Source organism: Schistocerca americana, chromosome X (assembly GCF_021461395.2).
Source record: "Schistocerca americana isolate TAMUIC-IGC-003095 chromosome X, iqSchAmer2.1, whole genome shotgun sequence".
In the NCBI taxonomy this organism is placed as follows: Eukaryota; Metazoa; Arthropoda; class Insecta; order Orthoptera; family Acrididae; genus Schistocerca; species Schistocerca americana.
Window position 1 is genome coordinate 519,777,754 of NC_060130.1, and position 14,256 is coordinate 519,792,009.

Below are 14,256 nucleotides of genomic sequence, written 5' to 3' on the forward strand. Positions count from 1 at the left end.
TCAATTTCCAGGAGTGTATTAAAAACCTCTTAAATACTACAATTCCAGACACTCCTCCGATTGATATAAACGTGCGGTATAGCCAATAATGGACAGGTAAGTCTTCGAAACAAAATATTAATAGTTATAATACCAATACTTCATTTGTGTTCCGGTTACTAGATACATTTAGGTATTAGAGTAAAGATATAGATTACCACTGATATCATCCTTTCTCAAAACGAAAGATGTCAACACTATTCATACGTTCTGATTTTGTTACAGTCTTCAGTCCGACTATATGTCTGATGCAGCTCTGTCAGCTTATCTTACGCAAGTCCTTTTATCTCTGCATAACTAAAGCAACCTATATCCACTTGAAATAGCTTAATTTATTCTAACCTTCGTCTCCCACAAATCTTACCCTATGTATATATTAAAAAATTAACTTATATTTTATGATTAAGGATGTTTGATATCAACCTATCATCCTTTTAGCCAAAGTGCTACACAGAACACTTTTAATCGATTCGATTTTGTGTCTGTTGATTGGTTGTTCGAAACACTAAACTATTTTTTTCTATGTTCTGTAACACCAGTCAAAAAGCATCTGTTCCACTCTTGTTCTGTCTTTTGTGCACGTTTCACTTTCAGATATCGCTAAGGCAAGCAGTTCACTGTGTCCGAAGAAGATACAAATAACTGCGAGGCTTAACATTAACATGCAGAGCAGTCACGGCAGTGCCAAAGTTAATACGAGTGCCATACTAATCATTTATACTCGTAATTTCTTCTGTCGTTTAACAGCCGTGACACATTCCTACTTGTTTAACTGCTTCTCAGTGTCTTCTACCAGTAGGTTTTATGCTGTAGTCCTATAGTACTGTACTTTCTTAACTCGTTTAAATACGTTGTGTCGGTCTGTATTACTTCGCTCTCGAAAGAGCACGTCACGTTGTTACACCTGTAGGTTCTACAGTTTACATGAACACGTGGCATAGCGTTGTTTTTGTTGTTGTTGTTGTTGTTGTTGTTGTTGTTGTGAGAGCAGTCAACAGAGCGTCATTTTAGCTACATTTCTTGTAAAACAATACAAATTACGTTAGCAGAACACAAAATGTACAGTAAATATTAGAGAATGTACAAAGGGTTGGCTCAAGTGAAAAAATCTCATGTAAGATCACAGAGTGAACCACCTAAAAGTATACAATCACATTCTGTGAAGAAATGAAATTACTTCGTAACAGAACCTAATAAATTTAAGGGAAGCTCAGTAGAGATATAGTGCGTATGAAAATAGTTTATTCTTCAAAATGTGAAAAATGAAGAAAAAATTGCTGTGAGCACTATGGGGCTTAACATCTGAGGTCATCAGTCCCCTAGAACCTAGAACTACTTAAACCTAACTAACCTAAGGACGTCACACATCCTTGCCCAAGGCTGGATTCGAATCTGCGACTGTAGCGGTCGCGCGGTTCCAGACTGAAGCGCCTAGAACCGCTCGGCCATAGCGGCCGGCAAAATACGAAGAAATATATTGCCTGGCCTCTGAACGTCACCGGCTTCAGCTAAAGTGAAAATTTATAAGGAAGATGCTTTGAGAAGGGTGAATGTGTGTTCTTTCTGTTAGATTTACTTCCTCAATAATTGTGTTTACTGCTGCCCAAGTAAGGAAACTGTTTGGAACTTAAAGCTATGTGATTAAACGTAGACATGCCGGATTTACGACCAGTTTGTGTGTAACCACAAAAAAGGAGTCAAACGCGGTGCTTCGGGGCAGAGGACAAGCAGTCGTCACAGTAATACCATGATATTACATTGCGTAAATACATTGCGCCCAACGTATTGGTAGATGAATAAATTTGCACTTTATAAGTTCCGATCGTGTCCGCAAACGCTGACTAAACCTCGTATCATTTTAATAGTGCGATCGCAGTCAGCAGAATAGGACAGGCGAGAAAGAGGAGTTGTCTACCAGTCATAACTGCCCTCACTTCTTTTTAACTAATTATGCCTACGTTAAATGTTCTCGCATACGTAAACGTATGGTAGAGACTTAACAACGCCAACAACAACGCCAGCAACAACAACAACGCCACGTCTTACTATAGAAATAGATTAACGTGACTCCAGCTTTTATTAGGAATAATATTTTCAGAATTTCTGGGAACAAATTTTGGGCCTCTCCCCGGCATGTAGTAGATATACTTCCAATTTGACCAATAGTAGGACTACACTACAGAAGAACTCTTTCACAATAAGTGAGATCACAAGAAATAGGCCCCAATCTCACGACAATACATAGATCGCTATTATTTTTTCCACTAACTTGGACCATGTTTAGCCCATAGATGTATTACCATCAAAATGCTGATAACAGAGGCTCATCCTAGATTTTGAAAAATTAATTATTGTAACTAATTGGTCAACGTCATTTGACATAACGGAATGAAGTTAAACGAAAGAGGCTCTTAAATTTAGCAGGTTATTTCAAAAGATAGTCAATGGGGAGTCCTCAAAGCTTAGACTGCGCACGCAAAACAAGGTCTCGTTTGTCAGAAACATTGGTATCTCAAGAAACAACGAGTAGCTTTGTGAGTGAAAGACAGTGAAGGTGTGCCGAAGCTTTGGACAGCCTTCCCACATTATGTCCTCCATGCTCACTTGCTGGAACAGTGGTGGTCATTTATTCTGTAGGTGCTGTCTTGTTCGTCACAAACTGGTGTGCATTTTGCTTACGGACTATAGCTTCCTGGCGAGTGTCACATTAATGAGAAAGAATTTGACTAGACAAATTTTATGGTACATTGTGTCATACAAACGTAATAGGCGACGATCTGTGACAGACATGACGATAGCACAATATCAGTGCAGGCACAAGTGTTTCTTAGTGCACCGTTCCGCGCACATTGTTTAATACGAGAGTCCGCAGCAGACCACCTCTACGTTTTCCCATGTTGACGAAAAATAGTTACGACTACATAGGCATGGGCTCATCGAAATTTAACAGTTGGTCAATGGAAACGTATCGCCTGGGCTGCTAAATCACGTTTCTTTTAACATTAGTTCGATGGTGGTGACCGGATACGCAGTCATCCAGGCGGACGGTTTTTCGAAACATGCAACACGTCACCGACACAGGCCCATGTGTGGCGTTGTGTGCTATGGAGGACATTCATCTCTTCTTTCATGGGGCCTATGAAGTAATTGAACCCACCATGATAGCTGCGGACCACGCGACCATTATTGTGGACCACCTGCAACCCTTCATGCTTGATATCTTCCTCTACGTTAATAGCGTCTTCCAACAAGATAACTGTTAATCTCAAGGCCAGAATCGTGCTGCAGTGATTTGAGGAACATGATGAAACTTCCTGGCGGATTAAAACTGTGTGACGGACCGAGACTCGAACTTGGGACCTTTGCCTATCGCAGGCAAGTACTCTACCATCTGAGCTACCCAAGCACTACTCACGCCCCCTCCTCACAGCTTCACTTCCGCCAGTACCTCGTCTCCTACTTTCCAAACTGCACAGAAGCTCTCCTGAGGAACATCATACTGAACTTAACGTTGATATCTTCGTCTTGGCCACCAAGTTTACTTCATCTTAACCCAAAGGAACACATCCCAGACGCTATCGGAAGGCAGCTGCGTGCCCACAAGCCACCAGCCCGTAATTTATGGGAATGAAGTGACCTATGTGCAGACAGCTGGTGTCACATACTTCCGAAAATGACTACAAAGGACTTGTCAAATCCGTGCCTCGCAGACTCGCTGCTATGTTGCGTTCCCTAGGTGGACCAGCAGGCTGTTGTGATGATGTCTTGGCTGATCGGTGTATATCTCTAAGGTCATACTGATAATTTACCGATATGTTTGACTCCTCTTGTATTTTATAGGGAGTGTGGAGTCCCACCATCCCATCGACTCTGCGGACAACCGATGCAGATCTGGAATGGCTGTGATTCATTTCATTTTCAATCTCCAGATGTTTGGACAAGAATGTTTTGAAGAATGGTAAAGCTGGAGCACTCTTAGAAGCCATTAACAGTGAGCTCAAGTTGCTGGTTTCACATATTTGTTCTTCTTAGGAAACAAGCATAGTCGCTCAATAAATTAATGAACGTGTCTGCATTTTCATGACTATTCAGTTGCCACTTAATTTTCTTAAATAGGCCACAAAATTGTCCACCCCGAATGAAGACAACATTAGTAGACTATGAACACTCGTAATGGAAATTACGGTTAATGCCTTTCTTTTCGTGAGTATTAGTAGAATGGGAGGAAATGTTTAAAGCCACGTTTACGAGTTTGCAGATAGCAAGAACGTATGAATAGCGTCACAACGACGTCTGTAAGTGGGAGGCGATACGAAATAATTTTAAGATTGACCGTTTCATTTGTGTGTCACACGTTAAACTGATGCTTAACTTCATTGACTAACAGTTTTAAACGGCAATTTTCGAAGAAGCATGATAGCCTGTAAGCAATGACTTTTTCAGTCTTCCAGTTCAAATACAACAATGGAAAATGAAGCCAAAATATTCTGAACTCCATACTGCAGACATCACGTTAGGGATCCAGGCATAAACGCTAATGGCTATACTACTGGACGAACGAGACGACGTGACGTCTCAAATCGTATACAAGCTCCGTGAGTATCGGCCTTATTAAACATCAGTGCGAGGTGCTTTTAGTCACCCCTGTAAAGGAGACGGCATTTTATTGTTACTGTTTACAGCCACGTATGTACCAAAATACGTTTGGATGAAGGATGATAAAATGCAGACCACTCGTTAACGCCATAAGAGGTAATACCAGCTGAAATCAAGAATGCTGAAGTAACGAAACTGCCCCGGGTTGCCTAATGATCCGTCTCAGCATTTGCCTGAAGAGATTCAGGTAAAACATGGCCAACACAAATTTGGATGACCAAAAGGGGATTTGAACAGAGTACTTCCCGAATTAGAGTCCAGTGCCCCAACTTCACCTGGCTCGGTGTTGGTTCGTGTGTTTACATGTATTGTTCGAACAGTAGTAGAACCTAATTAAGAAGCAATAGTGTAACTGAGCAATAGTTATTCGCCACATCTCTCTCTCTCTCTCTCTCTCTCTCTCTCTCTCTCTCTCTCTCTCTCTCTCTCTCTCTCTCTCTCTCTCTAGAGGCGCTAATCCAGTAACAAAGCCTATCTATGTGCAGGTTGGAAGGATGCTTTGGAAGATTAGTGGTTTTAACCAATGTGCCCTAACAAATCATGTAGTAAGAACTGCCCAGAGTTCAAGTCAGTTTCTGTAAAGCATCTCAGAGGACAACTTAGTGCCTAATTTCGCTCAAGAGTGTTCATTGTAGACACGAGAAAGAGGTACCTCTAGTTTTCTATGAGTGATTAAAATTTTATGACTCTATCAGGGACAAATGTAGTAGGGTTATATGAAATAAAGACACCTTGGCAACAGGCTTTGCAATGAAACAGCAAGAGTATGGTGAAAAATTCATTGCCTTTACTGAACGGTCTTCTTCCGAGCAATATCTTAACGTAAACTGCGAGCGTAAGTACACAAAATGAAATGTTTACGTATTTACAGGTTTTGCTTTTAACTATGTCTTAAAATTACTTGACACTGTCGCCCCTCCTGGTCAGTTTAATATAGAAATACTCTTACGAAACGTCTTCTTAGTGAAAAGAAACCCCAAGTTTCATTGCAACTTCGGAACTCTTATCAAGTCTCTTTAAACACTCCCGTTCATCGTCCTCTTTCTTCTCGAGCTATAATAAAGATAGCAATTACAAAAATGACATTTAATGTAGAGTGACCTATGTCGAGGAACAAACGGTCTTCCAATAGTATCACGGAAAAGCCAGTTCTAAGCTGTTACATCAGTGTCAGAGCGCTGCGCGGCAGCAAAGGGCGTGCACGGTAACAATTCCTGTGTTCAAGGCCAAGGTGAAGCTACGGCAGCTGATCGGTGATCCGATCCAGCCAGGGACTTTCTAGTTTGTTGACAAGAAAGCGCTTTTATTTTACAGAGTACATTTTAATCATTGTTAATTATAGCTTCTAAAATTGTTAATCCATTTTACTGACACCTGTTAATCAGTTGAAATATTTGCTCAGTATCTTGGCTCTTAAAATGATTGTTCCCTCCTTACTGAAGAAAGTGAAGTTTATTATCAAAGGGGTGCCATCTTTCGCATTAGCACTCGTCTAACAAACATCCAATTACCTTGTTCTAGGTATTGTGCGTGATTACTTAGTGTGATGTTTCCGCTGCTGACAAGGCTATTCGTGGATCTGCAAAGATAGAGTGCATATCTAGAAACTAACCATGAAGTCTAAGTAAAGGAAGGAATGTTGGGGTTTAAAATTCCGTAAAGACAAGGTCATGTCGAAACAGTGGAATCATTCAGGAGGAGGAGGAGGAGGAGGAGGCGGCGGCGGAGGAGAGCTAAGACCGCGTCTGAGTACCCCCAGTTTCGTTTTTTCTTTGTTTCCTTAAATCAGTTCTCACGAAGGTCGTTATCATGCCTTCAGAGCTAGAGATATGTTTCCAAGTCATCGATTCTCAGTCTGAGTTACTGCCCCTTTTAATAAGTTCGATGCTAGCATTATGTTAAACTTTATCCTTTTTTCTACCATCCAAGTTGAGGCAAAATTTATAATGAATATTTCTCGCAATGAATTTCGGTGTATGCCTAATTTAACATATTTCTTGCGAGATACCATGGGGATAAAACTGCGCCAGACCATTACTGATTGAATCTTAGATGTAACCGACGTTCCATACCCGTTTTAATGCATGTTACTGAGCTGATACGGGGTTAACTCTTTTAAAGATTATCGGTAAGCGGTGTGAATAAACATCAGGTACGCTATTTCAGTAGCGATTTAGATAACAGTTTTGCAGAGACATCTTTTCTGACTGTGTAAGGATGCCTTGGTTCGGTCCCATAGCAAACATTCTTTCTTTAAAAGTTCCACGGAATGGAATAGGGAAACATGGCTGGGCGTTCTCTTAGCCTTCCTGCGCCAGTCTCTGGCATCGAGATCCAATATTGTTAAAGTAGTAGCACACTTGAGATGCTACAGTATCTGAATAGGTTGGAACCACAAAAAGAAAAATATTTAATATATTCCGCCTAGAAACCTAAAAAAAAATGTCACCACTAGCGATGTTTCATTCTTGGGCAACGGAAATTTTCAAAATGACTCAGACGTTTCCTAGGACGGTTTTTCCGTTAAAGACACTTTAATATTCCCCAGCCTCACTCCAGTTTCCATCTGAGTCAGGCTTCCCTTCCTATTGACCTCTGAAATACGTAAATCTTTTTGTGGTTGTTGTAGAACATTGTTTGTCCACAGTCACATCTTAATGTAAACAACATTGGTCAGCTGATGACGTAATATTCAAGTCTGGCCAATAAGCTGCTCCCAGTTCAAATTCTGGCTCGACTGTGGTGGATTAGGTGTGCTCTAATTTCATTAAATCAGTTTAGAACGAGAGAATCCTTTAACAAACTGATGGGTACAGTCTTTCCGTTTCAGATTTAGAAATTACTTCTTTATCGATTTAACACTTTTAGGTGTCAGGCTGCTTAGGCTACGCTAGGCTAGGTAACAATACGCACTAGAGGGTGTCCGTCGTTTAACGCGTCTACTGTGCAATTGCTGGAATCCATCTGCAACCTATCAGAGCACCAAGGAAAAGGGGAATTTCCGAAGGCTCACGGGCTGGCGCGAGCGGTTTCTACGGATGTAGCTTTCTCCGAAAGGGAGGAGGCGAGAGAAAGCACGTTTCATCGGCCGCCAGCCGCGACGAGGTGCCAGCTGACAAAATCGCTCACAGCCACAACCTGACAAAAACCGTTACGCAACCAACCGTACATAGCTGTATGCGCTCACCCGTCTGGGCCTTATATGGGACGAGCAGGCCTTCGAGTAGCGTAGGCAATTATGGGTGTGATAGGGGGACGAAAGACGATAAATCTGCCACAGGTTTGAAAATGTACACTTCTTCACGCATCGGTCGAATGTTACAGACACACTTGCCTGCTCGCTCGGAGTTATTAAATCACTGTGTCAAACGTCTGCATGATTGACGAAGATATAGTAAAACGACTGTTTTAGCTAGTGCAGTACTATAATGCATTGATATCTGCATTGAGGAAATGATCGACCAGTGCTATGATGAGTGTTTCGGTTGCTAGCTCAGATGGGCAAAGATGGTGGAGGAAACTGATCGTGGTGTGTGATTGCCTTAATCACTACGTACTTTGTTCTGTAGTTACCAGACTCTGTATAGGAAGTCCCTTGGGTTCTCAACGCGAAACTCCAACAAAATTTAAGTTTAATGAGAAGCAATATTAGGATTTATTGACCCGGTGACCATGAGGTGGTTAGAAAATAGCTCAGATTGGGGAATTGTGGTAAGTTCCTATGGAACCAAACTGCTGCGGTCATCCGTCCCTCGAATCCTTATCAAAGGAACCATTCAGGCAGTTAATTAGGAGAATCGCTGAAAATCTAGAGCTAAATGTCTGGTGGAGGAATTTTATCGCCATTTTTCCAATCCGAAGGGAAGGAAGGAAGATAAGTTTTAAACGTATCGTCGACAAAGAGGCTCCCGAATTCAAGTCCAATGTTTTAATCACTGCGGTTCCCCGATCAGTCTAAGTTTTACAGAAACGCGGAGCTGAACATCATTGCTGGAAACTAAAGTCTACATTATGAGAGTAGGAAGACAAATGTTTAATAGAACCCATGAATCAGCTAACGTTTTGTTGAAAAGCGGTCTCAATCACGGATCCAAAAGAGAACGCGAAATAAATCGTTCTTTCGAAAGACATAGCACGTCTTCATCGGAAAAACCCTCAAACTACCTCATGTGAAATACAGACTTGGAAACTTGAATAGACGAAAAGTACGCAGCAAACTCTCACTTCAAGAGTATTGAGTTCAGTCCTGACAGTATGTTATATACAGCCTGGAGAAAGGACCTCTTATTCCGTCACGGTTAGAGAAACAGCGTTTTCGACAGACTACAGAGAGATTCTACTGCCTCCAACTTTTATATGGGGTAGTAACCCAATAGACAAAATAAGGGGCGGGTTTAGTACTCAGATGTATACACGCAACTAATTTTCCTCGCTTCAACTGCGAATGGAACAGGAAAGAGAATGAGTAGCAATGGTCATAGCACCTTCGCCATGCAATTTTCATTGGTTTGCGGAACACGTATGTAGATGCAATTTCGTTATCCAGACTACTGTAGAGCGATACGACAAAATCAGCTTCAAAGTTCTTAAGGGTGTATCCAGATCTAAACTTTCGCGTTTCTTCCTACTTCTGTTAACTGTCATGTGCTTTTCTTCCTGCGCGGACGTATTCTTTACAAAACTTCAGTAACTGTTACAAAGCCACGGATTCAAAGTGTAGCTACAGCTACCATTGCCTGCCTACACGCAGGCGGAAAGGAGTCTGGCCGTTGGCGCGGAGCCTGTTTCACTTTCAACCAGCGGAGAAAGCACATTTGCTGTGGGAGTCCTCTGGCCGCTAAGCCTCTTGAGTTCCGGGTTACTGCTTCAAAGCTTTAGCGCTGTTTTTGCGCAATGACTAAGTGGAATGTAAGCGAATTTCCTCTAGGGAGTAAAAGAAAGGTTCCATTGACAGGTCATATTGATACGAGCAGCACGTTATCTGTGGCAGCCCAAGTCTGCCCGAAACTTAAGTTGCGAAAGGACTGGTTGGTTGGTTGGTTTGGGGGATTAAAGGGACCAGACTGCTATGGTCATCGGTCCGCGAAAGGACTATTAGATGCAAACTAACTAGTGTTATAATTCTTTTTCCGTAAAGGGCAAGAAATTTCATTCAGTACAACACCGCAAACATTGGCCATATCTGAGATACCTGCGTTCCAATTCAATAAGAGCAATAAAAACGCCTAAGAAATAATCATTCTCCTAATAATTATATAGCTTTCATCCGCATAGAGTCTCGCATTAATGATTGTACACGACTTCTAGAAACACAAAAAATATATATACTTCCCATGAAATGCTCATTTCAGGGGGCTTGTAGACTTAAAAATCGTAATTGTGCCTCGAAATGAAATAAGTGTGTAAGGATATTCAATATTTCGTTATTATTTAAAGACATCTTTTTGGTATGAAAGGCAGTACACGGCGAGAGTTAATGCAACTGACACACTGCACAAATAATCTAACGTTTCTCTGTTTAAGACTAGATAAGAAGAAACTTTAACAACCTGTTCAGTGAAGGAGTAACGCTCTCCCGCACGACAACCAATAAAAAGCCGGCACTACTACTGAAGAATGATTCACTTTTATATTACACATGGAAGAGATTTCACGCAACGGAAAACTGTAGTGTGTTAATACCAAATAACTGCACTGAATTTATTTCTTCCACTTTTTACATTTGTTACAGATCCTTTGGTTAAGTGGCCTAATTTTTTCCGCCAGTGAGGATGACTATCCAGTAAAATTAGCTTTCTCTATCATCTCACTCATACATTTTCTGAATAGTGCAATAACCTGTAAGGGTTTTCATGGCTAAGTACAGGTTTGGAATTAACGAAATATGAACATATTTATATTAGTGAGAAAAACAAATTACACTGAGAAGCGAGACCTCCACATTCCATCATATCTGTGGTGCAGAATAAAAACTGTAAGCCAGATTTCCGATGGCCAGGTGTAATATACGAGAGTAAATACTTCCTACCTACGAACGGTTGCTTCGTTCCGAGTGTTACAATAACAAGAAAAACGTTTCAGAGTATTATTTGCTCCGTACATTGGAAAAACATACGAGTTTAAGAAGTTGCATTAGAGAACACCGAAGTTGTGGGATATTGTAAACGATGCTGTAATAAAAGAGAACGACAGTTTCTCCTTGCAGTGCTTGTGAAATTTGATAAAGCCGAAAAGCCTTCTCCTGGAAGTACATATCTCGAAAAAAGTTCTTTCCATACAAATATTTACTTCTCAGAACGTAATCGGGTGCGGCAGGAAGAGATTCGATATCAGAAGACTGCTGGATGACACACACACACACACACACACACACACACACACACACACTAACACACACACTAACGTAACCTAAGCAACAAATACAGAGCTGTAAGAATGAATGTGGAACTGATGCTCAAAACACGGATAACATTTCTGCGGCATTAAAAAGCGAAGGCAACGAAACAAAAGTAATGAACAGTACCTTATCGGTTAAAGCTGGAAGCACAACAGAGACCGCGTCCTTCGAAGTACCAGACTCGACGACACCGTTACTGGACCAGAGTCATCGTAGAAGCAAAAACTGACGATCTGTTTAAGTTCTCAAATGACCTCGGGTGCTTGGTAAAATCGAGTAAGAGGCGAGAGCGGCTGCCGTTTCTAGCTGGATGCGGGTGCTGAGAGGAGTCCACGGTTGGTATCGGACACACACACGTCGGCGTCGCACTGAGACGGCGGCTGCTAGGCTAGCGAGCGGCGAGTCCTCCGGCAGCTGCGGCCGTCCTCGGAAGACTAACGAGGCCCGCGTTAGGTGGCGTCGTGGCCGGCGTCTGCTTCGCCTTGCGGTACGTACCTCTACCTGTGTGGCGGGGCGGGCGGCCACGGCTGCACTAAGCAGCGCGGGCCCGCGCACGCCTATATATTCCCGCACTCTCTCAATGTCAGTCAACAGCCTTGGCAGGCGCAGGCCGCGCTCCGCTTGCCACCACACTCTGTTTGTTGTCTCTGCGTCCAGATCGTCTCGAGAGCAATATTCCCAAGAAGGAACTGGTCTTCGTCATTTTGATCCCCTCTTCTAGTCGGCTAATCTCTCTTAAATGATTTTACCGTGGGGCCCAAATCATTTGAGAACTGAAACAGTTCGTAAGTTTCTGCTTCTGCAAGAACTATGGTCCATTAACGGGGTCATCGATTCTCGTACTTCGAAGGTACTGAGAGTCATACTTAGGTGGAAATGGAAAGACGAAGCAGTAGAATTTAACCACCCGTCAACGGTTTACGTCGTTAGGGAGGAACCCCAAGTTGTGATTGATTATGACGCGACAGGAAATCGGTTACGGTCTATTCGTATAAAGTGGTAGGAAACCTAAATGGCATTGTGGTGGTCTTCAGTCCGAAGACTGGGTCAAATGGTTCAAATGGCTCTGAGCACTATGGGACTCAACAGCTGAGGTCATCAGTCCCCTAGGACGTAGAACTAATTAAACCTAACTAACCTAAGGACAACACACACATCCATGCCCGAGGCAGGATTCGAACCTGCGACCGTAGCGGACGCGCAGTTCCAGACTAAAGCGCCTAGAACCACTCGGCCCCTGCGGCCGGCTCTGAAGACTGGTTTGATGCAGATCCCCATGCTTCTCTATACTGTACAAGCTTTTTCATCTCAGAATAGCTACTGCAAACTACATCCATTTGTAGCTACTTACTGTATTCATCTCTTCGACTTCCTCTACAATTTTTACTCCAACAATTTTACCTCCCCCCTCCCCTCCCGTCACATACACTCTTCTCCTCAACACTACATTGACGTCGTGAAATGTATTCGCAGTTGCGGATACGGACAACCATTAGCTCCATAATGGAATGACGACAATGAAAGTTTATAACAAACCGGGACTAGAACCCAGATTTCCCGCTTATCGTGATCGGTCGCCTTACCATTAGGCATCCGAGGACGACTCACTGCCAGACACGAACTTCCATATGTCGTCAACCATGTGCCTGCCTGTGAATCGTGCTGCGATAGCCTAATGTCTCCTCCGACTAGCTTCTCTCGATCCACCGATCAATGTGGCACCTATTTCTCCATTATCGTACCACGTCGCCAATTGTTTCATAGAACTCAGCTACATTCGGGCCGATCTTCCAGTCACTCGTCCTCCCCATACAAAAGATTATTATCGTTTGTTTATGCTGTCCAACCCCTGCGACCCCATGGTGCGTCTGTGTCTGCACTCTGGTATGTTTTAGTCTATGGCAAATGCCCGACTAATAGTCGACTTTATCGCATAGGACTGGCCACTTCTCCACTCTGCCCTGACTGTCAGCTCGAAGACACTGACAAGTGCCGTCTTATGTGCCCCATCAAACGAAACGTATGGTTCCTCATCCAACGAATCGTGGGCTTTTACCTTCGTGTCCCGTCAACGACGATAACCCCAGATTTCTTGTTGTTGCCCCAGACATTTCACTTCCCTCTTACTAAGCACCATACACTCATCTGGTTTCGAGGACAGGCTTTAGAATCTCTCTTTCAGGGGGGTCCGCATACAGTCCTTGACTTGTAGTACAAAGTTGTGACCGCGCATAGCACCCTCACCCGAAAACCATGTTTTGCCGCCACGTGGGATTAGCCGAGCGGTTTAAGGCGCTGCAGTCATGGACTGTGCGGCTGGTCCCGGTGGAGCTTCGAATCCTCCTTCGGGCATGGTGTGTGTGTTTGTCCTTAGGATACTTTAGGTTAAGTGGTGTGTAAGCTTAGGGACTGATGGCCTTAGTAGTTAAGTCCCATAAGATTTCACACACATTTGAACATTTTTTTTAAACTTGTGCCGGATATCTCCGCAGCGCCTTCCTTGACCCCCCCTCAAAGTTGGGGTGTGCCATGCGTACACATCACATAAGGCAACACCCTTATCCACGTTCTCATGCATCGACAAAAAAAAAAAGGGAAGAAAGCAGAATATGTTATAGTTTGTTGTATTTAATGTTATTCTAATATTTTTGTTTAACTAACAATCTTTTGTATATGTTTAAATGGTACCTTGAAGAAGTGTTACATATATATATATGCCGGCCGCGGTGGTCTCGCGGTTCTAGGCGCGCAGTCCGGAACCGTGCGACTGCTACGGTCGCAGGTTCGAATCCTGCCTCGGGCATGGATGTGTGTGATGTCCTTAGGTTAGTTAGGTTTAAGTAGTTCTAAGTTCTAGGGGACTGATGACCACAGCAGTTGAGTCCCATAGTGCTCAGAGCCATTTGAACCATATATATATGTGTGTGTGTGTACTGTTAGTTTGTTCAATAAAGATTATTGCACAAAAAAATTAAAAAATGGCAAGGCGACCGGCCGCGATAAGCGGGAAATCTGGCTTCGAGTCCCGGTGCAGCACACATTTTCTCTTCCGTCATTTGATTATACAGCTGATGGTTGTCCATATTCGCAACTGCGAATACGTTTAATGTATTTGATAAAAGCTGTAGTCGCCGCACTGCCTGTTCCTTCGGATATGCATCGTA

The 14,256-nt window shown here is 42.8% G+C and overlaps 1 protein-coding gene across 1 annotated transcript in view; it reads right to left on the bottom strand.

Moving 5' to 3' along the window:
- Positions 1-11,612, bottom strand: part of LOC124555003 (elongation of very long chain fatty acids protein-like) — a 227,124-nt gene extending 215,512 nt beyond the window's left edge. The window contains exon 1 of the mRNA XM_047128746.1: positions 11,219-11,612. The gene's annotated coding sequence lies outside the window, so the exon portion shown is untranslated. The remainder of the gene's footprint in view (positions 1-11,218) is intronic.
- Positions 11,613-14,256: the final 2,644 nt, after the last annotated feature.